The sequence below is a fragment of the Rhinopithecus bieti genome, unplaced genomic scaffold (genome assembly GCF_001698545.2).
Source record: "Rhinopithecus bieti isolate Rb0 unplaced genomic scaffold, ASM169854v2 scaffold_18354, whole genome shotgun sequence".
Classification (NCBI taxonomy): domain Eukaryota; kingdom Metazoa; phylum Chordata; class Mammalia; order Primates; family Cercopithecidae; genus Rhinopithecus; species Rhinopithecus bieti.
Window position 1 is genome coordinate 248,860 of NW_016809835.1, and position 24,100 is coordinate 272,959.

Genomic DNA, 24,100 nt, shown 5'->3' on the forward strand with positions numbered 1-24,100 from the left:
GGGGTGCCCATGGGCCGGCGGGCAGGGAAGGGAGGCCTGTAGGTGGCAGCTTCTGGGGGTGCTGCCGGAAGGCACTGGGTGCTTACCCTTATTGATATTGGAGAGAAAAAATTCAGAATATTGCTAAGTAGTTTCAAGCCTGTCTAGCAGTCACAGAAGAGACATTCCTGTTAGATTTTCTGAGCTGAAGTCTGTATTCCCTAAGCCAGGTCCTCCTTCCAAGTCTCAGCCCCTCCACTGCGAAATGAAAAGGCACAGCTAGAGGTCTCTCATGCCCTGGTTGCTCCCACTTTCTATCATCCCATGACCTCCTCTGGACTGGGAATGGTGGAGGTCATTAGAAGCCTGGAAAATCCAAAAGAATGGAAACCTCCAATATGTTCCTTTCGACTTAGAGAATGTGTATCTAAATACTGAAGCCCCACACCATCAAGAACTGACCCAGAAGCTTCCCCTGTGTCTCCATCCTGCCCCCTGAAATCCTGAAAGTGTCTCTGCTCACCTTTCTAGAAGAATACACATCACTGTTTCTGCATTGGCTGTGCTCCCATCCCACTCCCGACTTCTCTTTCTCATTTGTCTATCTAGTCTGTCCTGTCTCTGATTGGGAGAGTGATGCTTGGTTTAAAAGACATCTCGGCAGGAAAGCTCGAGAGGAAACAGAGAGGCTAATCCATCGACCATGTTTGAAAATAACCAAGGTGATACACAGAATAACAACATGCCAGCTCCCATTTTGTTGCTCTTACAGCTCCGTGTAGGTAAGACAGGTATTCACATCCCCACTGTACAGATGCAGATACTGACTCCATGAGATAATTGAGTTGCCCAAATTTTCAAGACCAGTTAAAGGCAGAATGCAAACTGAAAACCAGATCTTCCGAGTCTTAGTGCCCCATTCACAGAGCTGTTTAAAATATGGATTATATTTCTGGAGGAAACAGCTTTACCTTCTCTGCTCACTAGTTCTTGGATTGCGACGGTGGAGGAGTGAAAGAAGCGGGGAGAAGTCATCCCAGAGTTAAAACTTTTTTCAGAACCATTTGACTCTTGCTCTGCAATGCTTAAAAGCTGCTTCTGCATCTAGGATTTACCCAGAAACCCATCATCACAAAACCAGTAGCTCCTTTTGTCATATGTACCTACTCGAAAGCATACAAGCAGGGGTGATCATCCAATTACAGGATCAGCTTTCCATTGTCCAAGATAATAAAGCCACAGCATTCATGGGTTATGATTTGGATGGGCACCCGCTAGAGTGGCATCCTCTTGTTGGCCATCTTCCCTGCTCTGATCACATCCTTTAGTACCTGTGGAAATGTTGCAGCTCTTGCTACTGACTAATGGGAGTATTTCATGTTGAACATGAACAGAGAGAAACTAAGAACTTGAATATTATAACTGGAGTATGAGTTTGGAAAATATTTAGATGTTCTCATTTATTCTAATTCAATACTTTAAGAAATGGCATGGCTTCAGTTCTGATTCTGCACAATCTACTGGTGGATTTATGGGGAGGAACCCGTATGGATTTGTTTCAAAATTTAGCTTAAAATATTGCTCACTGGTTTTATTTGGGGTTCATGTCAAGGTTTTTCTTCACGGTTTTGTTTTGTTGAGGTCCTGGGAAGGTCCATGAATATTTGGAGCATGAAGTAGATCTGTTGAAAACAAAAACAAACCTCAAGAATGCTACTATTTTTTGAAAAATATTAAACAATAGGCTTCTGATGTTCATTATTTAAGCAAGATGAACTGAAAGAATGTTTGTCAGTCCATTTTGGATTGAAAAATTCCAGGTTCTTCTTTTTTAAAGTTGGAAAAGCATCTCCTTTATAATGGATTTTTAAACCCAAAGAGTACCATTTCATCCTCCAAAAATGTAACTGACACCTGAGTTTGGGAGTTCGAGACCAGCCTGATCAACATGGAGAAACCCTGTCTCTACCAAAACTATAAAATTAACCAGGCCTGGTGGTAGGCACCTGTAATCCTAGCTACTCAGGAGACTGAGGCAGGAGAATTGCTTGAACCCAGGAGGTGGAGGTTGCAGTGAGCCAAGATCACGCTACTGCACTCCAGCCTGGGCAACAAGAGCGAAATCCCTTTTCAAAAAAACAAAACAAAACAAAATGTAACTGATGTGAACTTGGAACTATTGTGGCAGAAACAGTTTCCGGTTGTGCATTTTGGAGGGGCTGGTGGGGGAGGTTTTTAGAGAGGTCACGTTGAAAAGTCCAAAATATCCAAGAGTGCTCAGCAGAGCTTTTCCTGTAACTTGGAGGTACATAAAGCTGAAAGGCAGAACATAAAGAAGAGGTGCCAATGGGAATTCTATTTTAGGGGCATCCCTACCCTTCACCAAATGGGTAATTTTTAGTACACTTACCAGGTTATATTACTTTGCCAAAAACAGTGCGGTGATTTTGAGTATCTTTTTTTTTTTTTTTTTTTCCACTTGGTTAACTACTTCTAACCTAATGTTTCTAAACTGCAAGAATTCAACCAAATGCTTTAGACTACAAATACCTCTTTACCTTTCTTCATCACACACACACATGCTCATTCCCTAATGACAACCTTCTCATTCCTTTTAGCCTTCCTTCACCCCAGTAAAGCTGGTCATTTGGATATTATCTTTAACTGAATTGTTTCATTTTTGTTAAAAATTATTTAATGCAATCACAGAAGATGTCAATTTATTAGAGATCTATTAAAGTAGCAGCTTTTAAATCAGATGGATTTCAAAGGCTCTCTATGCTTCAGTTTCCTCATCTAAAAAATGCACAAAGTAATAAGACCTTCCTTAAAGGAGGCTAAGAGAATTACAACCAGAAGATGCCAATGAAACCCTTAGTAAGTGTCCAATAAGCAAACGATGTGATTGTCCTAAGTTCAAACAAACAGGCATCTTTCACTGTTTGGACCAGGGTTTGCTGGGGTGGTACGGGGAGGTGGGGACACTGAGATGTGTGTCCCTGGGGAACTCTGAGAAGGAGTGGGGCAAGAGCTCAGTAGCTCACTCTCAGGGAAGCTTCCAGTCTCCTTCAGCTTGTCATGACTGCAGAACGATGTTTTCCCTTTCAGGTCAAGAAACAATGTCTTCAGTTTCCCTTTCTCCTGTGTCTACGCCCCAGCTCCACATTGGCCCAGAGCATCCTCCTTCAAGTCAATTCAAATAGTTACATTCAAGTAGCAGACAAAAGCAAGCTTTCTCTTCATTTGTTAAAATTTTTAAATTGTTTCATTGTGATAAAATACACACAACATAACTGTTACCATCTTAAGTATGAAGAGTACCATTAACAATGTGAGTGTTAAGTATACTCACATTGTTGGACAAGCAATATAATCTCCGAAACTCTTGCATCTTAAAAAATTGAAACTCTGTACCCATTAAACAACTCCTCTTTCCCCCCCATATCAAACTCTGTTCTTGATATCTCACGTAAGTGGAATCATACAGTGTTTGTCTTTTTGTGACTGGCCTACTTTACTTAGTATGATGTCCTCAAGGTTCATCTATATTGAAGCATATGTCAGCATGTCCTTCTTTGTTAAGGCTGGATAGTATTCCATTGCATGTGTACTTCACATTTTATCTACTCATCTATCAATGGACATTGGGGTCGCTTCCATTTTTTTGACTACTGTGAATAATGCTCTATCAACGTGGTGTACAGATATCAGTTGGAGTCCCTGCTTTCTACTGTTTGGGGTATATACTATACCTATAAGTGAAAATGCTGGGTCATATGGTAATTCTCTTCAATTTTCTGAGGAATGCCATAAGTTTTTCCATGGTGGTTGTACCGTTTTACATTCCCACCGACAGTGTTCTCTTCATTTTTATGAGGTGGCCACTCTTTCGGAAGGAGAGGAACTCTGGGTAAGATACGTATCTAGAAATAGAATAGGATCAATCAGCCTTGATTCACGGAAGTATCCTGTTCCAGCACCACCTTGCCAGGTGAAGTGAGTCACAAGCTCCCTTTCCGTTTCATTGTCACTGGGGGAAGGAAGTGATAGAGGTGGCTTCCAGCCATGCTGGGATCCCACGTGTGTTTGCTGCTTGAGGAGGGACTTCCCATCTTTCCCTTGCTCTCTTTTTGCATATCTACTCTAGGGCGCCTCTGACATAAGCCCACCTGCAACTTCCAGGATCTGCTTCCACTTTGCCCCAGGAGCTACTTTTCCCTTTACCGTTTTCTTTCATAGAATCTGAAAATGGTCTAGCAAAAGGTTGTTTCTTTGTTATTCTCATGTTCTCATGTCCATGTCAAATAGGGAAAATGAGGAAGTTAATTGCGGTCTCTCTCAGGAACTCATAAGACAACATAAAAATAAGACTCCTGAACTTAGAGCCTGTTTTGTCCACAAGATTATCCAGCCTGCAACAAGCACCAGAACTTGCCTAAGATCCTGAGATCTTAGCCAGCTGGGCGTACACCTAGATCCAGCATGGAAGAAGTGAAGTCTGCGTCAGGATTTCAGAGAAGAAGGATCAATGAGCTAACCTTAGCTCCTCCCTTTCAAATATCCAGCCAGAAAAACAAAAATCTGTTCTCACCCTAGGCCACAAAGCTTGACGCTTAGGCAGGCAGCTTGGGGGTGTGTTTTGCCACCTGCTGGTTGCATGACACAACTCAGGACTTCACCTCTTTGTGCCTCAGTTTCCTCATCTGTAAAAGGGAGGCAAGAATTGTATACCTTTTAGCATTCATAGCAGTTTTATCACCTCACAACAATAAATTCACACTAAAGGCTATTAATCATCGTAGCATGAAAAAAGAGAAAGATCTTCAAAATTCAAATTTGGTTCAGTATTTAGGTTCCTGTAAACAAGTCCAACACATTCTCCCTCTGCATCTTTGTTCAAGCTGCTTGCCTCTGCTGGCTCTCTCTCATGGTCCTCCTCCCGATCTTCTGCATCTTTCTTCTCTTTCTTTTTGTGGGTTTAACTCTCCAGGCCCGTAAGGATCTGTCCTGCCACATCTCTTATTTGAGACGCTCATTTTTGCTCTTCCTTTTACTGTGTCATTCTCAGAGCTCCAGAACGATTTATTTTGCATTACCCATAAAGGCAGGCACATTGCTAGGCACTGTCTGTGCTTGATGGTTTTTGAAGAATGCAGAACACCTGGCTTAAAGAAACCTACTTTCTTAGAAAAGTTCCAGCTTAGAGGAAACCACCTCGTGATCACCCGCATGGAATCTCGGGCTGAGCAATGTGGTTTGCAGATCCCTGAGCAGGAGCCTGTGAAATCTGGGAAGCAGGCGTGTGCTGTGTGCAGAGGCATTCCAATAATAGTTTCAGATGCAGAGGATGGGTGAGCTGCTGTGACTCATGTCCCCAGAGCAAGCACGTCTCCAGGCAGAGGGGACGTGGGTGGGGACACTCACCCTTGGCCGAGGGGAATTACCTGGGGAGGCCAGGAAACAGGCCCTGGAGCACAGACAGGAGCCTGGCGCGCACAAGGGCAGCCACGCTGACTCACACAGGAAGGCAAGAGGGCAATGACCAAATTTGAAAGAAGCAAGTCACCTATGTCAGGGAAGCCCTTAGAGAAACAGGAAGCATGATCAGCTAGTTTCAAGCTTAGAAAAGGAAAATTCAGTGTGTCCCCATGCCTTTGTTCTCACAGAAGTTTATCAAGATGAGAGTCTGCTGAGCCGAGCACTGTGGTTCTGAGAAGCTAGAGTCAGTTACCTTCTCCGATGGGGCCTCCACAGCTGCAGAGTTCATGCAGTTGTCTGTCTGCAAGAACTGTTGGAGGGGAAGAATCCTGGGTTGGAGGGCGCAGCACTGTGAACCTCCTCCCCACCCTCACATGTAATTACCATAGCAGACATGTATGGATACAGCCTCCACCTTCAGTTTTGTGGGTTGTGACCAGCCAAAGGATGGCCAGGTGAGGGAGGAACTGTGCTCCCCAAGACAGGAGCCCAGGCACCAGCCTGAGCCAGCCCAGAGGAAGGGACATCTTTTTGTAATGTGTCTACCCAAATGAGCATACCTTTTTCCAATTACCACAAAGACACCCAGACACCCTGCATGCTAGCTGTGGCCCTGTCTACAGAGCACTTAGTACATGCCAGATTCTGTTAAGAATTTGGCACATATTGTCTCATTTAATTCTTACAACGATCCTAAGAGAAGGAATTTTTTTTTTTTTTTTTTTTTTTTTTTTTTTTTTTTTTTTTTTGAGACAGAGTCTTGCTCTGTCACCAGGTTGGAGTGCAGTGGCACCATCTCGGCTCACTGCAACCTCTGCCTCCTGGATTTGAGCGATTCTCCTGCCTCAGCCTCCAGAGTAGCTGGGAACTTCAGGTGTGCACCAACACACCCAGCTAATTTTTGTATTTTTAGTAGAGATGGGATTTCACCGTGTTGGCCAGGATGGTCTCAATCTCTCGACCTCGTGATTCGCCTGCCTCAGCCTCCCAAAGTGCTGGGATTAGGGTTCTTTTAGTACCCCTGTTTTACAGATGAGGAACTGTAAGCACAGAGAAGGAATCTGCCTAATGCCACACAGCTATTTGTATCAGATTTGAAATTTGCACAAGGGCATGCTGCCTCTTAGAATGATTTTGTTTAGAACTAGATAATGATGATGATCATGATAATTTCAGTCTTAGGTAGTTGAAGCTTCCCTGTGTTCTCAGGGATGTCTCAGTCAGCCTAATATGCCTCTGGGGTAAACAGAGAATGGTGGAGTGTTGGCAAGTTCTTGGAGAGGTTGGCTCCACCTGTCCAGGGCCAGGCTGCCCCAGGGCCATGTGCCCTGTAAGTAGCCAGCCTCTCTTCTATGCTAGAGCTTGGTGTATGCCCAGCTGGCTAGGATCTCTGGATCTCAGGATCTCAGGCAAGTTCTGGTGCTTTTTGCGGATTGGATGATCTTGTAGATGAAACATAGGCTCTAAGTTCTGGAGTCCTATTTTCATGTTGGTCTGAGTTCCTGAGAAAGACAGCAGTGAACTTCCTCATTGCAGCATAGGGCACATCCTCCGGCAGCACAGGGCAGGGATCCACCTAAATGAACACAGCTGAGTGTGGTGGGACTTCTTGCTATGCAGGAGATTTCTGTATAATTCTCCAGGTAATGACAGACAGGATAACCTGCCACTCAAATGGAGTTGCCACTTCAAGAGAAACAGCAACGTTTATTCCAGAAATTCTGAAGCATCAATCCCCTTAAAATCATATTCTCAGCCCAGGACTGGCATGCTAACAAGTTCCCAGGGAGTTTCATACCCGTAGTTCTTTGGATTATTCTTCCTGAAACATCGCTTTGGGCCCTTCATGCTGTGAGATGTGGTCGCCATCCCAGCTAAATGAAATCAGCAGAGCTGACACTGAAAGTCCTTTTGTCCAATGAAAGCTAACAACTCTAGTATCGTGGTTGACCATCACATCATTTAAGGATCATTTTATTTTTAAGAAATAACTGGAGAGTTGGCTTGCAATACACTCAGGTGAAGGCTCTGGAGGGTGGGGCCACCTGTGACGACATGAATTGCCCTAAGGAAAATCATAGGAAGAAAATATATAGGTTTGAGTGACCTGGGCCATATTTTTGGGGCCCAGTGGTTCTGCAAAGCTAAAGATTTTCATATAGAAACACAAACATTTGGAAAATGAGAGTAGATAAGGATCTGTGTTTCAGAAGGGCAGCTCACACCTCCAAGTTCAGGGATGAAAGGTTCTTCAGGCCAGAGGGTGCTGTACTTTCTCTAATTTCCCACCCTGACTCCCTCCTTCCTACAAATATAGCAGGCATGACCTGGGTTTTGATCTGAAAAGCATCACACACGCTTGTGGCCCAGAAATGTCTCTCTAATCTTCCTACACTTCATGCTTCTGTGGCTTTCCTTTGGCTCTGGAAGAATTGGGAACTGTGAGACAGCCCACCCAAAGGGCTAAATCCCTGAGAGGGAACCCCATAATCTGTTAGCCCTCTGCCATTTTGGGAGGGATTTCTTATCAACCCTGGCAGTTAGCTGAGATAATCAAGGCAGGTAAGGAGGCGGTGCCTGGATAATGGGATGGGAGAGGGTTAATGAGATCTGATAGGACACTGGGAGGGGGCGATGTGGATGCTATTTCACATGCCAGAGGCCAGGTCTGCTGATCTGCTTACTTCCTTTACCCTTCTGATTAGAGCTGGAACGGTCCCTGCCCTCCCCACCAAAACCAGGAGTGCCCTCCCCACAACTTGCCCCATTACTTAGATTCACACTCTCTAAGAATCCAAACAGCTGACTACATCACATGTTCTGGCTTCCTTCTGTTTTAAAGGAATAAGGGCAAGTGTGTGCATATGTGTGTGTGTGTGTAGAAAGCATGTTGGGCTCTATAGCTGCAGATTTCCTTCACTTGGGCTCTCTCAGCTTCTGCCAGTTTGAACAATCCCAGGAACTGCACACAGAAGAGACAGCTGGCTATAAATGTCCTCCGCTTGGGGAGACAGCTCCCAGGTAGAGCTGAAGCTGCAGCTGTCAGCCTCAGAAAGGAGCTGCATCCCTGCAAGATGTAAATCCCAGACCTTGACCATCTTGCAGCAACCTGTATTTCATTTATTGGGTTAGCTGGGTAACAATGGGCAAAAAGTAAGGAGAACTTGGCCGGGCGCGGTGGCTCAAGCCTGTAATCCCAGCACTTTGGGAGGCCGAGACGGGCGGATCACGAGGTCAGGAGATCGAGACCATCCTGGCTAACACGGTGAAACCCCGTCTCTACTAAAACTACAAAAAACTAGCCGGGCAAGGTGGCGGCGCCTGTAGTCCCAGCTACCGGGGAGGCTGAGGCAGGAGAATGGCGTGAACCCGGGAGGCGGAGCTTGCAGTGAGCTGAGATCCAGCCACAGCACTCCAGCCTGAGTGACAGAGCGAGACTCTGTCTCAAAAAAAAAAAAAAAGTAAGGAGAACTGGCCTTCCTCTGCTTTCCTTCTAGCTATGAGCAGATACACAGGCTCCCAAACTTGTTGGAAATGAAGGTAGACAGTGAAGTTGGGCAAGGGACAGCCTCTGTGTGCCTCAATTCTGTCAAATGTAATACAAACCACTTGACCATAGAAGTTCCCGCTGGTTCTAAAGCTGTAAAATTCTGTAAGATGTTACCACTGTTAGTCTGGCACATATTTAGAGGTATGCATATGTGGAGAGACATTATATAGGTGTTTAACTTACATGAATTCAACTATACAAGTTCTGTCTCTTTTGCATACTTAAAAATAAAAATGCTGTAAAATTATATTTGATGTACACATACATGTTATATATTTATACAAACATAATACTGGGCAGGGTTATATGCCCAAAACCTTGTATAACTATACTCTATCAGTGACTTAGGTTTTTTCTAATTTACCTTTGATTGCACTTAACTTTAGAACCTAACCCCACAGAAGGTGAGATTCCACTGTAATTATTACTGTGTTGCTAAGGAGGCAGTGGAGTATAGGGAGAAAGGTGTGGGTTTAGAAGACAGATTGAGCTGGATTTGAGTCCTGGTTTTGAATCTCGGCTTTGTTCTGTATTAATTGTGTGATCTTGGATAAGTTACTTCAGCTCTTCCAAGCCCAGTTTATCATCAAATAGGAAGAATAATGCCCATCTCACAGGATTATTGTGAAAGTTAAATGAGATCATGTATGTGACACTTATTACAGTGCCTGGGATAGTGTATCACTCAGCATATGACATTTATTACACATGATTCAGCCCACATACATTTACATATCTAATGCTATTTTATAAAGCAAAATCAAACACGTCAGTAGTCATTTATGCAGAGCAGAAAACTCTGATGATCTACAGATCACACTTCCCCAAGATGTGCTCCAGATTTGACAGATGATTCTGTGGCCATATAAATTTGAAATATTTTACATGTTATATACTTCTCCTCTAGACTCATGATATATTAATATGTTGAAGAGTCTAAGAAGTCCCACAGCAGAAACACTTGCTTAACTTGGTTTATCTCACCCCTCTAACACTTATTAAGATCCCTAGGATCAGGTCCTTAGAGTCCAAAATACACTTTGGGAAGTGTTTCCAAGTGACCTAGGTCACTGTGGGCACAGGTTACTCTAGCTTCCAGAAACCCCCAGCTAGGCAGATGGACTCATGTGTGACTGTTGGGTATCTCCACAAAGAAGGTCAGTATTTCTGGGTTTCGCTGGCATCACAATCACCTGGGGAGCTTTACAAAAATGTAGATTTTTTTGGTTCCACCTCAAAGCTGCTGAATCAGACAAGAAGGTCAGAAGCGTGCATTTTAAATAGGGATTACTAGCATCAAACTAAATTTTAAGATGCACTGAGTAGGTGCCTGGGGTTAAATTCAAGCAAGTGGTAGGAAGAAGATCTCACATACTTCTCCCTCTCAATCTCCAAGTTTCTAGAGCTAATTTAACTAAATAGTGCAATTGGGATGAATACTATGGAAAAATAGTCTAGTTTGAAGCTCAGTGCTAGTTCTAGTGATTGGATAGTTGTTCAATGTCAGTTTGAGACAATTATGTCTTGATCTAGGAAGATATATGGGGGTGTAGGAAGGAGACTGATGATAAAGGCAAATATTATAGTTGTTTTCACATAATTAGGATATAGATGTTTTTTGCTGGGTTTGATAAGGGTGATAATAATTGGGAAGGTTGGGGAAGTTAAGGTTAATATGACAATGGAGGCGTGCATTGTTATTACTTTTATTTGGAGTTGCACCAATGTTTTTGGTTCCTAAGACCAATGGATAACTGCTATCCTTTAAAAGTTGAGATAGCCATTTTGTTAAGTACGAGGGCATGGGTTAGCAGTCCTTGCAAGCTTTCTCGGTAAATAAGAAGTGGTGGGCTTCTATGGTTAGATTCACAATCTAATGTTTTAGTTAAACTATATTTACAACGGGTGAAGCCTATAATAATACTGGGATTGAGGGATAGAAGAATAATAGGGGACTGAAAGGATTCTTTCCCTGCTTCCTCACATGAACAGCACCAACGGGCAGGTTGGAGGGCTGCCATCAGCAGAGTTTAATGTAGATTCCTTTAATCAGATTGCTTTCCTCTTTCTAGCTTGCTGAAACCCTGGCCCTCAGGAAAGGGGCATCTTGATCTCTAAAGGAGCTGATTCTGCCAAAGGAGGGTGTCACTTGGGAAAACCACACTGCGTGACCTGACTCCCAACCACAGACGCTTCTACATAGAATTATTCAGATAATGGGTGGCATTGAAGGAGAAAGCCACGGACAGCCACATGCAGCCTCCGGGCTGGAGGTATGAAAAGGGACACAATGTTTTCTAACTATGAGAGAGGGGTGTATTAGAAGTTGATTCTATGCTTACGAACCTTTCTGTTATTACTATTAGTAGTAGTAGGCTTGAAAACCAGTAGGCTTAAAAACCAGTAGGCTTAAGTCCTTGTTCTAACCTTTTGGAATGTAAATGGATCTTTCCAGGGGCGAGATAAGCCCAGTCTCCAGTTTTACAGAGATGTCTTCAAAGTCATGGGTCCCATAACCCAAATGCAAAATGTACCTCTGGAGCTAACATGAGAGCCTGTCCCAAGATGTAATTGTTTATTTCTTAAGGATGTGGGAGATGTATTATTATTTCTTCTGCTTTGCGGCATACATTGTGTAAGATTTCATCCTGACCTTGCAGCCTCTTGCCAGCTACCACATGTGTGTGCTGTGTTGTGTGAATTCATAAATCAGTGTTGTTGTTGTTGTTGTTGTTTGTCCACAGTGATGTAGAGAGATTTCTGTTGTTTGGCTAGACTTTGAATTCCCTAATAGTAGAAATGGTAGGTTGGACTTCAATTGTACTATTCTAAGCAGTAATGTGAGGTTCTAAAAATTATGAAGACAGGGTCAATTCTACCTTTGCTACAGCCAATGGAAGCTATCTGGGGGGAATTGGGGAGGAAGGAAGAAGGAGCTTATGAGCCTGGAGCACATTGAGCAAGAGCATTAAGAGTCATGGTGGGGAGTTGGGGATGTGAAGACCCTCCCAATGTAATTGCCCACCGATTTCTTCCTGCCCACTGCACACACAGAATCAATTCATTGAGACTGCAGTATTGCAGTTAAAAAAAAGTGTTTAATTGATGTGAGGCTGGTCACATGGGAGACTGGAGTTACCACTCAAATCAGTCTCCCCAAAGGCTCAGAGGTTACAGATTTTTGAGGATACTTTGGTGGTCAAGGGACTAGGGAATGGGTATTGCTGATTGGTTGAGGATACAATGATAGGGGTGTGGAAAATGGTCCTCCTGTGCTAAATCCATCTCGGGGTAGGGGGCCATTCGACTAGTTGAGTGATGCATTATGATTCTGGGTGAGGTCAGTCTGAAAAACATCTCAAAAGACTAATCTTAAGTTCTACAAAAGTGATGTTATCTACAGGGGCAAATCTTGTGACTGCTGGTCACGTGACTCCTAAGCAGTAAGGGATTGTAGAAATTATACCTACATTTTAGCAGAATTCAGCCCCTTATATAATTCTAATCTTGTGGCCTTTCACTAGTCTTACAAAGACAGTTTCAGCCCCTGAATAAGGTGGAGATCAGTTTTAGGGAGGGACTATTATTATCCTTGCTTCAAACCTAATTTATAAACTAAATTCCTCCCATGGTTAGCTTGGCCTATGCTCATTCCTGGGCATTTTTATGTTTAACAAATTTGGAAAAGTTACTGGAGATACACAGGAATTTGATTCTCCTCCAGGGATGATCTGCTTTGTAAAATGCAGAGGGAATGGGACAGTGGGAGAGGGTGGGGCTCTCAGACCACTCCCTTGCCGTTCACTTCTGGCCTCTTCAAATGTTCATCAAGCAAAATTTCTGGTTGAATCATATGGCTTTGATTGAAAAAAAGGAGGTTGGTATGTAGGAAAAGAGCAAAATTTTTTTACAATGGCATTGTTACAATCTTGATCAAATATACCAAGTAACCTTCCCTTCCAAGGGTAATTGGTCAAACTCTTCTGTGTTTGACCTCCACTTCACTCCCCCACTACACATGCTAGCTGTTGTGTTTCTCCATTTGGCATAACACAGGATAACTGGTCAGCTTTCTGTATAAAGGAAAGACAATATTTTCTTTTTAGCTAACATTTCCCTTTAAGGAACAGAAAGAAAAAAAAAACAATTGGGGTCCCATGTTCCCATAGCTTCTATCCACTTTCCATTAGGCACCCCATGCACCTGCTAACCAGAACTCAAGCAGCACTTCTGGATCTCCATCGTGTTCAAGCTGCCCCCCATCTGGATCGTTCTGTCTTGAATTTCTTCCTGTTCCTTGACTATCTTTGACATAGTGACCCATTTTACCTCTTTCCGGCCAGAAGTGGCTGTTCCTCAGTGGGGATGAATCACTTTGTACACATAACAATGCTGGCAATCCCCAAACAGCAGACACTTTCCACTTGTTCAAAGTCCCTGAACAGCCTTTGAAGGAAACTTAACAAACAGTTACCCCTGGGTTAACACCTGGTGTGAGGCTGCATAGCTTGAAATATAACTTTACAAACCACTTCAAAGTTGCTGGAGATACAGGATTGGAACAGAAAGACCATTTCCCTCTAACCACTACAGCACGTTTGCTTCCAGTCAAGCAGTAAGCCCCAACGTAACAGCAGAATTCCAGAGTCTTCCTGATTTAGCACACTGCCATTTTGTCATGGCTCATTTTGATCCCTCCCATTAGTCAGCCCAGTGTTACCATATCTAATAAATCAGGTATAGACTGGTTGCCTCCCAAAAGAAAGAATTTGCCTTCATTTTCTGTACCACACACAAGCAAGCAGTAATTTATACACTGCCTGGAAACCAGTAGCACAAACCCTGATAAGTAAATGTTCAGCTGAAGCCAAGCTCCCCCTACTATTCGTGAAAGGAACTTGGATGCCCACTCTCAAGTGTCAATCATCTTGAATCACGCTGCTGTTGAATTTAGCTTTTTTTTTTTTTTCCCCCAGAGTAGCATCTCCCATTAAGCCAAATGATGCCTTTGGGCACATTTTTCCTTTAAAATGTTTTACTGTATTTGAATAGAAAATAACTGAAATATGAAAAAAATGTAAGTCTATTTGGGTGGTTGGTTATATAGCCAGGGTTAAGTGTTTATATTTTAAGTTACTATTTTTAATCAAAAGTTTCCCAATAATTATAGCCTAAAGGAAACCACAGTAAAAATATTAACCAGAATTTTACTCACTGTAATGGATAATTACCAAAGAATAAATAAATCATATTTAGGAATAGGAAAGAAAGAAGAATGACCTTGTTAAAAGTTGTCAGCTTCACAGAGGTGAACCTCGTCTCCCAGCTCTCCTCCTCCACCCTCCTCGACTCTCCTTCCCACCTCAGCCAGGAGTTCAGTGACCTTCTGCACTTCCCCTCTGTTTCTATTGAAACTTGCCCATGGGAAAGATCCAAAACTCTTTCCATTATGACATAAATGATTGATAACTTACATGTTCCATGTTTTCAGATTATTCATTTATTTTAACAGACTGGAGAATGCTTACGACTAAAGAAAGAAGCTCTAACAGATGTCTTAGCAGTCAGACAATGGGTAACGGATAGTTGTTGTCAGTAAGGGTGGTGGTACCGGGGCATTGTCTTCCAAACCTAAGTGAGATTGTAATAGAAGTTTTGAAACTATTAATGAAATATGTCAATAAACATGAGATAAAATTACATGGTTTCACAGGTATATTGTTCTTAAAAAAATGTTGTGTTCTAGGAATTTCAGTGTCTTCACTAAATGGAGTCAGTTTGACATGTAAGATTTGGGCATTTGGGAAAAGGAGCAAGAATGAACATTGAGGAGACACACACACATGAACACTTTAAAAGAGTGTACTATAGTCTTACAGTAAGTGGGTAGGAGAGGAATGGGGCAGAGAAAGCATCTGAGGTTCTTGGAAGACCTTGAAGGACCTGGGAACTATAGGACTATCAGACCCAAGGCCATTGCTCTGGGGTGCTCCAGACATCTGGGGAGGAAGAAACTTGGAGAAAGGCTGTAATATTAGGTAACTGGCAGGACATGGTGACCTTTTGTGAAGGTAATTCCAAAAGCTATTGTTCTCATGTTAGAGACCAAATATCTCAAGGTTCTGAAGAATCAGCCCCTGCCTTCCTCTCATCTCTCTCCACCACCTGCCATCCCCACACTAGCACTTTGCACTCCAGCCAAAGGTCTTTGTACTTGAATCACCCAATTTGAGACACTCTTACATTTCCCTAACCTTCTCTAGTTAACTCCTGCTAATCCTTCAGGTTTCAGTATGACAGTTACATGCTCGGAGAAGCCACTCTGTCTCCTTGGACAAAAAAGACTTCGTTGCTCTCACAGATCCTGTACTTTGTCTTAAAAACTACTGGTTTATTTGGGAGGCCAAGGTAGGCGGATCACGAGGTCAGGAGATCGAGACCATTCTGACTAACACGGTGAAACCCCGTCTCTACTAAAAATACAAAAAATTAGCCAGGTGTGGTAGCACGGGCCTGTAGACCCAGCTACTCGTGAGGCTGAGGCAGGAGAATCGCTTGAATCTGGGAGGCGGAGGTTGAAGTGAGCCGAGATCATGACACTGCACTTCCAGCCTGAGCAACAGAGTGAGACTCTGTCTCAAAACAAACAAACAAAACCTACTGGTTCTGCTTTGTAATTACGTGTTGATACGACAGTTGATATATGTCTGTCTCCCCCACTGCTCTGCACACACTGCAAAGATGGGACCATATCTTGTTGGTTTACCTTTGTGTTCCCAGTGTGAAGCACAACGTGTGACATATAATATGTGCTCAATAAATGTTAATTAATTATTTGAATGAATGAATGGTACTTCTCATCAAGGCAGCTCAGGAGAATCAACAAGCTGTTTAGCCTTGAGCAAGTGGCTTAATCTCTCTAAACTTCAGTTTCCCTATCTCTAACACAGCCTTAGTGATAGCACCTATTTCCAAGGTTGTTTTGAGAATTAAATGAAATAATGCATGTAAATCACTGAGTACAAATCTAATGTGTAAAACACAATATATGTTTATTATTATTACTGTTACTACCTGTATCTTTGCACTAGCTTTCTCATCTATAAACTGATTGTTTTAAAGTTTCCTTCAGCTTTAAACAGGCTATGACTCCTACCTAATCCTAAAAGAAAAGTCCTTTGTTCTCTGGATTTGTCAATCTGGCAACTCTAACCATCAATATATTAACATTTTTTTCCAGTTGAAAAAATTCTGCAGGAACCAGCAATGATTCATCAACTTGTAATAACATGCATGAATTTAAGACATGGCCATAATTATTTTATGAACTTGCATTTGATGTACCAGTCTTCACCGTTCTCATAAGATTCTGGGAAGTGGAAAGAGGGTGATTTGGAATGATAAAGCTCCTTTTCATCTACATACCTAAAGAGGGGTGCTTTTATTTTCCTTTTGATGATCTTACAATAGGGTATCCTTGAAAAAGAAAACGAAAAGTAAGATATTTGTATTATACAGCCAAAATATTCAAAAGACCTGTGTTCCTCTTGGCATTTTCTAACTCTATTCTGTATCTTTCTGGATTTCAACCCACATGAAAGAAGCAATATTTATTACCTAGTAACTGGATAAACTATGTGTGATATTTAACTTCAAGTGCAAAATATTATCTTCTATGATCTTGCGGTGTACTGGGGAGCTTTATGTCCATTTTATGCAAGAGAAAGCTGAGGCTTCCTGGAGGAAGATAATGACCTGAAGCCCGTGCAGCTGTCCAGAGCTGAAATCAATGCCAAGCAAGCTCAAAGGTTTGGGCCTCATGATTAGACACCCCACTTCACTTTGCTTACCTGCCAAATCCCGTAAGTGTGAGCTACACTTCGTGTTTGTTTCCCATAAATACATCCTTATTGATAATGTCAATAAAGTAAATTTCATCACCCACTTGGAATGGCTCCGTCCTTGTCCCGGCAGTGTTTTGCCTTCCAGAAGAACAGAACAATGCACCATAGTTTCCAAGTGCCTTTCATTTGCCACTGGAACCTTTGCTATTTGGATCATAATTCCGCCTTCTCAGAGCTTAACAAATAAAATATCTTGGTGCAAGCAATTATCTCGGTAATGGAGGGAATTGCAATGATAAGCACCTTTTACGCAAATTCCTGTGAGTTTTCAGTGCTTTATTTTAGGTTGACTCATACTTTCTAAAAATGTTTCAATGACATCTGAAGCCAGAGGACAAAAAAGCATCAAGAAAAAAAATTATTAAACCCAACAACCAATGTTTGTATAAAGTAAAAAGTTTATATATAGTTTACCAAGCATCAGTACTATAGAGTTACCGGACTTTCAGCAAGCCAGTCAGGTAGCTATGGCAGGTCTCATTATTCCCATTTTACAGATGAGGAAAGTGAGGTCCATTCTGATTTTTTACTCAAAATCCTATGCTAGAGTTACAACCCCTCAAAGTTCTTGAGTACCTTATTTATTACTGTTATTGTTACTCTTACCATTTGAAACCAGAGGTGCATTCACCTCAATTTTCATTTGCAAGAGCAATCAAAGAAAATCAGAATTGGAATCATCTGCCAACATTTACTTAAAATAAATTTACTTATTATTTTCCAGACGTACTTTGGACAAGTTATTTTAAACACAATTGTGCATCAGAAAAAAATCCACAGGAACAATGAACACTCCATACGCTTCTGAACGTGAATAGGGAACAGACTTTATTATGGTGTCAGAATGAAACAATGCCTAGGAAGCCTCCATTACCGTTCCACAAACAAAACTAAGGAAATGCGAGAAGAAAGAAGAAAAGTACATTTATGTGCTGCAGGTCTAGCGCTCTAGCAGGAAATTCCGAGTGAGAGCTCTCACCAGTGCCCTAGCCCTTGACCCTGAGGTCGTGGGGCTTTTGCATGACTATTTCCAGCCAGGTGTTGGTTGGTCACATCCACAGACTCCAGAGGCTCGAAGGGTCTGGGTCTCACTTGCCTCTCTCATGTGCCCCAAAACCTGGCCACTCTGTCTGCAGGGTAGCCTCCCTTCTTGCTTTCACAAGCCTGTGGATGGCTGGTTGAAAGCAGGAAGAGCTGCCACTCTCCCTTCACACTTTACATCACCTCTACACAAGTCATTCACTGATTCCTGCCTTAGGTGTTTAAATGAAGTGTCTGTTGCCTATTGAATGAGAATGGGCAGCTCGAAGAAACACAGATGTGCTTGACACACACTCCAAGTGTTCCCAAACTTTATTACCTAAGAATCACTAGGGATGCTCATTTGCAGTGCAGATTTCTGGATCTTATCTCTGGAGATCTATCTGGTAGGTTTGGAATGGGGCTCCAGCCCAGAATTTTAATCAAACAGCCCAGGTGATTTTATGTGGGAAATCCAGGCTCATACTTTGAAAAATACCATAGTAATTGTGAAATAATTAAAATAATGAATGAATGGTAGTATTATGAATGTCAATAGTTATTTCCCAAATTTCTCTTACCAAAAGAATCACTGGGACTACTGTCAAAAATACTGATTCCTAGGCCTACCCTAGACAGACCTAGTAATCATAACCTCCAGAGAAGGTACCTGGGAATCTAAGTTATTAAACAACTGCCCCCAAACGAGTCTTCTGATCAGACCCATTTGGGGAATACCACTATAGGCTGTGGTCTCTACAGTTCTCACAGTATTCACTTCTTGTTCTTTGAAGCAGTAACGTGGTGTGACCACATTCACGCAGGTACCCAAAGCTCCTATTATCTCAGTAAAACTGCTCCTTTTGTACAGTACCACTTTAGAAATAATTGGACATCTCAGTCAGACCCCAAAGGGTAGTTCCAATACATAGCCTGTAACTATGGATCCAAATGAGTTTTAATAAAATCAGGTTTCAAAATATTCAATAATTGATATAGCATGAGCACCAACCAATGTGGATAAATAGTATGTTGTAAACAACCTGTATTTACCTTCTATTATTAGCCCCTAGTATATTTTAAATGACAGTTTTTCAATTGTGTCAGCCTCCTAGAGCTTGGGAATACTGATTTATTTTCAAGATCCCCTTCTACTTTATCTCTCCCATCATCCCTATTATAAGAGCTTGAGATTGGTAAATATCTTCAAGGTAATGCTTGGTAATTGTGCCTGGGTTTGGTTAATATATTTTCCCCTGTTTAATTTGTTGCAAACTCCATGCCCTGACATCTTATTCCTTACCAGACCAGAAGTTTTCAAATGTGCAAGCCTATTGTGCCTGGGGAAAAATGTTGAACTTTTGCCTTTGTAATAAGATATGCTCCAATTACCAACTTTAGCAATTTAATATAGTTGAATAATAACTGAACGGGACACTTTGTCACTCAGTCATTATTCAAGCTCCTACTAGGGGTGGAATGAGCAGTTGCTGGAGGTCAGTCTATTCCTGAGGGAGCTCAGCCTCACAAATCAACACTCTGAGAATTTTTTAAAAAGCGATGTTATAAAAAAAAATTCTAGGAAGTACAAATCGAACTATAGATTTGTAAAATGCTATAAGAGCTTGGGTTCCATTTTTAAGAATAGCACAGTGTTTAATGTTAAGATAATTTTATATATGGAATGCATGGTGGAGAGATAAAGCAATCACCTGGATAATTCAATCTAAGAAGCGCTTTGTGGGTGGAGATGATACAGATAAATGAGGTCATTTTCACCTGGGCCAGAGATATTACACATTTCCCCTCACCCTACATTGCATGTAACCTCACATTCAGAAGGTATTCCAGTACCCATGACAAGCTTTAAGCACCTATATCTTGCTTTGATGTGCACAAGACATTTCTGCTGAGAATTGCAAGGTCTCTTGTGTATAGCCAAAGTTTGAAGAAGCCAAGGGTGTTTGTTTGTTTTAGCCTCAGGTTTGTTTGTGTGTTTTTTTCAGATGTACTGTAGGGCAATATTTTTCCACATTGGGACTAAGACTTACTTGCCCAGTAAAATACTATTACATGCAGACTTTTAATTTATGTACTTAGTACATATAATGTGTCCTAAAGTCTCAGGAAAGTTAATCAAGAAAAAGTCCAGGGGGCTTGGCAGCCTTCAGGAACTAGAATGTAGTCATTCAGGAAGGCTGCCTCTCCCTCTAGAATGACACTTTGTTGGGACGTGGCTGAGCCACAGAGTCTGGGGCCAGTGATGGCCACCTCAGTATCAGAAGAAAAAGCAGCTCTAAGGAAAGATATGACACTCTTCCAGGACATCCAAGCCCTGACTCCTGCAATCCAACAACCTCATGTTACTCTCTATGTGGACATTACTACCAAAGAGGTCATAGAAGATTCCTGACTTCATATCTCTCCAGAAAAGGAAGGACCTCACCTGCTACCTAGACCAGAAACGTCCTTCCTAGGGATGCCTAGAGACTCACAAGTTTCAGAATAAGTTCTGGAAAGAGTTCTGGAAGATGTGGGGGTCCTGAAAGACATGTACCCCTTCAACAGGAGGTTGAAGATCTCATGGTAGTGCCTCCCCATCATTCACCTGCTCTCCTCCCACTAACCCACTATGTGCCATCCCTAGGGTTCTGTAAGCCACAAACCAGGTTGAAGGGCCAACTACAGGTCAAGAGAAGCTCCAGATCTGGGGCTAATAAATTGATGTAGGGACCTCAGAGGGGTTTTACAATTGTTGATATACCTTAGGACAGTGATTCTTCCTCCTCTTCCTCCTCTTCTTCCTCTTCCTCTTCCTCTTTCCTTCTCACATGGATACAGATGTAAATTGAAGAACACTTTCCCTAAATCACTAATTTTCTCATATTGACATTCTGATTAGATATCGCATGGCAGGGACCTTTCTCCAAGCCCTGTGAATGAACAGAAATCTAGATTTTCCTCAGAGTTCAGCTCAGGAGACAGCACTGTTTACCCAGACTCAGTGGCCCTGATCCAAAGACTACTCAGTTTTTCTTCCAATGGAACCAGTATCCCTCTTTTCTTGCCTGGCCCACCGCATATCAGGTCGTAGAGAAAACAGGTAGATTGATTTCCCCATAGTGGAGCTGCTGAGAGAAACTCTAAGCCATATTTCAGTGAATGGGAGCCTCCATCAGCACCACATCTCCCTTGGGAAGCATCTGGAATGATCTTAGTTATTGTCTTTAGCTATATCCAAGCTGTGGCCTTACCTCATTCCTCAACTTCTCTCCTTCTGAGCCTAGCCTGGTGGCCATACCCACCTCAACAATCAGCGCCAAACCAAGTTCCCCCTTCTGACCCATCCTATCTTGCCTTTCCTAGGGCCGCTCTCAGCCTTCGCTTCTGATTTCATATACCCAACCAAGCCTCTGTCGAGCCCACCATAGCTGATTATTCAGACTGAACATATATCCACTGGCTCAATCCAGGCCTATGCTCATCAGGAAGGCCTAACCCCATCCTAGACCCTTGTGATGGCACAGAGCCTCCAGAGTCTGTTGCACAATTTGGGCACCACAGGGAACACATGACTGGCATCCACAAAGACAAAGATGGAAAATATGAGCCATCCATTTGGCAACAATGTTGGCATCTTCCTCATTTCGTGCTGCCAAGCTCTGACCAGAAAGATCTTGGCCTGTTTACTGCCCGATGCAGTCAGTCCAGACTCAGGGTGGCTCAGGTCATGGTAGTAGAGCCAGCTATAATGAGATTTAGACATGCAAGAAAAAGACAGAGAAAGGGATCCAGACTCCGTATCAGACACAAGCTAAAGGGAACGCTAGAAAACCTTCATGAAATCAAAGAGGGAAGGCTTTTAAAATCTAGAAATTGACCAGAAATAAACATTATATTCTGTTTTTCTTTTTTATTTGGTTTTCATAGGAGAAACTGTTTTCTGTCCACATAAAGTGTGTATGATCTTTTTTCCAGAATAAGGGAAGCAGGAAAATAGGTGAAGAATATCAAGTAACTGGAGGATGGTGTGTGTTATAATGGGGGAACAGCTGTGTCATTTGCTGCCTATAAAGTATTATTAATAATTTTGTGGCCCAAATAATTTCAAAAGCACTTTAAAGAGAAGCCAGAAAGAAAAGAACTAGTGCATCCATTGATCTCATCTTATGCTCCCCCTAAATCTTTCAAGTTAAATGTTATTTCTCCCACCTTGACAACTGACGCAGCCTCAGAAAGGCTAAAGGATTGCTCAAGATTACAAAATTAAAAAGTGATTGAGTTAGGAGAGGATTCCAGTCCACCAGACACCAAAGTTCACAACTGTCAAGGATTGTCATTAATTTAGACAACTGTCTTCTCCCTAAAGTGTATACTAAAAGAAGTTTACCAGCATTCCAAGACGATGTCATCAGGGAGACAGCATGGTCAAGTTACCATTGAAGGAGTCCTTCCAGTCCATTTCCCAAAACTAGGAGTTGAAAGGTGAGTTTTGTAATTGGTTCGCTTTTGAATAGATTATTTATTTTAAGCTGCCTGGTCTGATGATGCAATAAGCAGGGGAACAAGCTTGGTTTGAAGATAGATTTCTGATCTTCTGGGAAGTGTTTCCACTTTAATAAGCTTTGATTCCCCAAGGAAATTCCTAAAGGCATTCAGTCACAACCTACTGGGTTGCCAGGTCTCTGTAAATACACACATGCGCATGTGCACACACACGTACAGGAATGGATAATTTTGCAGTCACAACAGTGAATGCTGCTGACAGTAAGCAGAGAGGAAACTATTCGGGGAAAATTTTTCTTCTTGCAACTTGAATCCAGTGGTTGGGGGTTCACAAACTAAGTGACAATGGACAGATTAAGAGGAAAAAAGATGGCTGGGCACAGTGGCTCACAGCTGAATCCCAGTACTTTGGGAGGCTGAAGCAGCTGGATCACCTGAGGTCAGGAGATCAAGACCAGCCTGGCCAACATGGTGAAACCCCATCTCTACAAAAAATTAAAAAAAAAAAAATTAGCTGGGAGTGGTGGTGCACACCTGTAATCCCAGCTTTTTGGGAGGCTGAGGCAGGAGAATAGCTTGAACCCAGGAGGCGGAGGTTGCAGTGAGCAAAGATTGCACCATTGCACTACAGCCTGGGTGACAAGAGTGAAACTCTGCCTCAAAAAAAAAAAAAAAAGAGGAGAAAAGACATGATTTATTTATACTTACAGGCAGGAATACTCAGTAATAAGTAACTCACTCATTAACCAGAGGAAAAAGGTTATATGCCAAACTTAACCAAGAAGGAGGGAGAGTGGTTAGGGAAAGTATGGAAGATTCTATTGGACTTTTTTTTTTTTTATGCTAGTGGAAATGGGCAGTCTATTTCCACGGCAGTTGTATTTTCTGAAGGCTCTAACTTTATCAGATAAGATAATTTCAGATAAGATTTCTTTCTGAATCTTCTTTAGCTCCAACATTTTCATTTAAAAATTATCTTTATATCATGTCTAGGGGTCCAAGTGGCTCCCCACATGTCCTTCATCTGAAACTATTCTGGACATTTCACCAAAAAAGAAAAACAAAGCAAGTTTTATTGCTGTAGAGAGTGATTTACGTTAGAAATTGTGAGGAAAGAGATCAGCAAAGGGACAGAAAAACAAAGATTAAATGTTGGAACCGAGTAGAACCAATTTCTGAGTATAGAAGGCAGAGGCTTCTAGATGTTGAGTCTGAGCCTCTTTAGTAAAGATGGTAGTGGGAATGTCATAATAATGGTTATTTGCTGGATCAGGGCATGGAAGATGCACATGTTCTGGTAAACTTTCTGGGTATCCCACATTGTTGTGGTGGTGATCAATCTTTTGAGGTCTATCAAGTTGTCCAGCTTCAGCACCCAGAGCTTCAGGAAATGGCCAGTGCTAGTTCTCAGTGACAACAAGTCAGGAGAATGGGGGAAAAATGAAAGTGTTAATTATTGACAAAATGTGCAAGATGATAGAATCTAGTTTAGAAGAGATGAAAAATAGCTCAAAGACAATGAACAGAACTAGAATCTGCTAACTCACAAGGGGTGTTATAATTTCTCATTGAAACATAAAATTTCTCTCCACAATCCCCTCCATCTTTATAAAAGATAAAGTAAGATTACTCTTATTTACAAAATAAGCCTAGCCTCATTAAA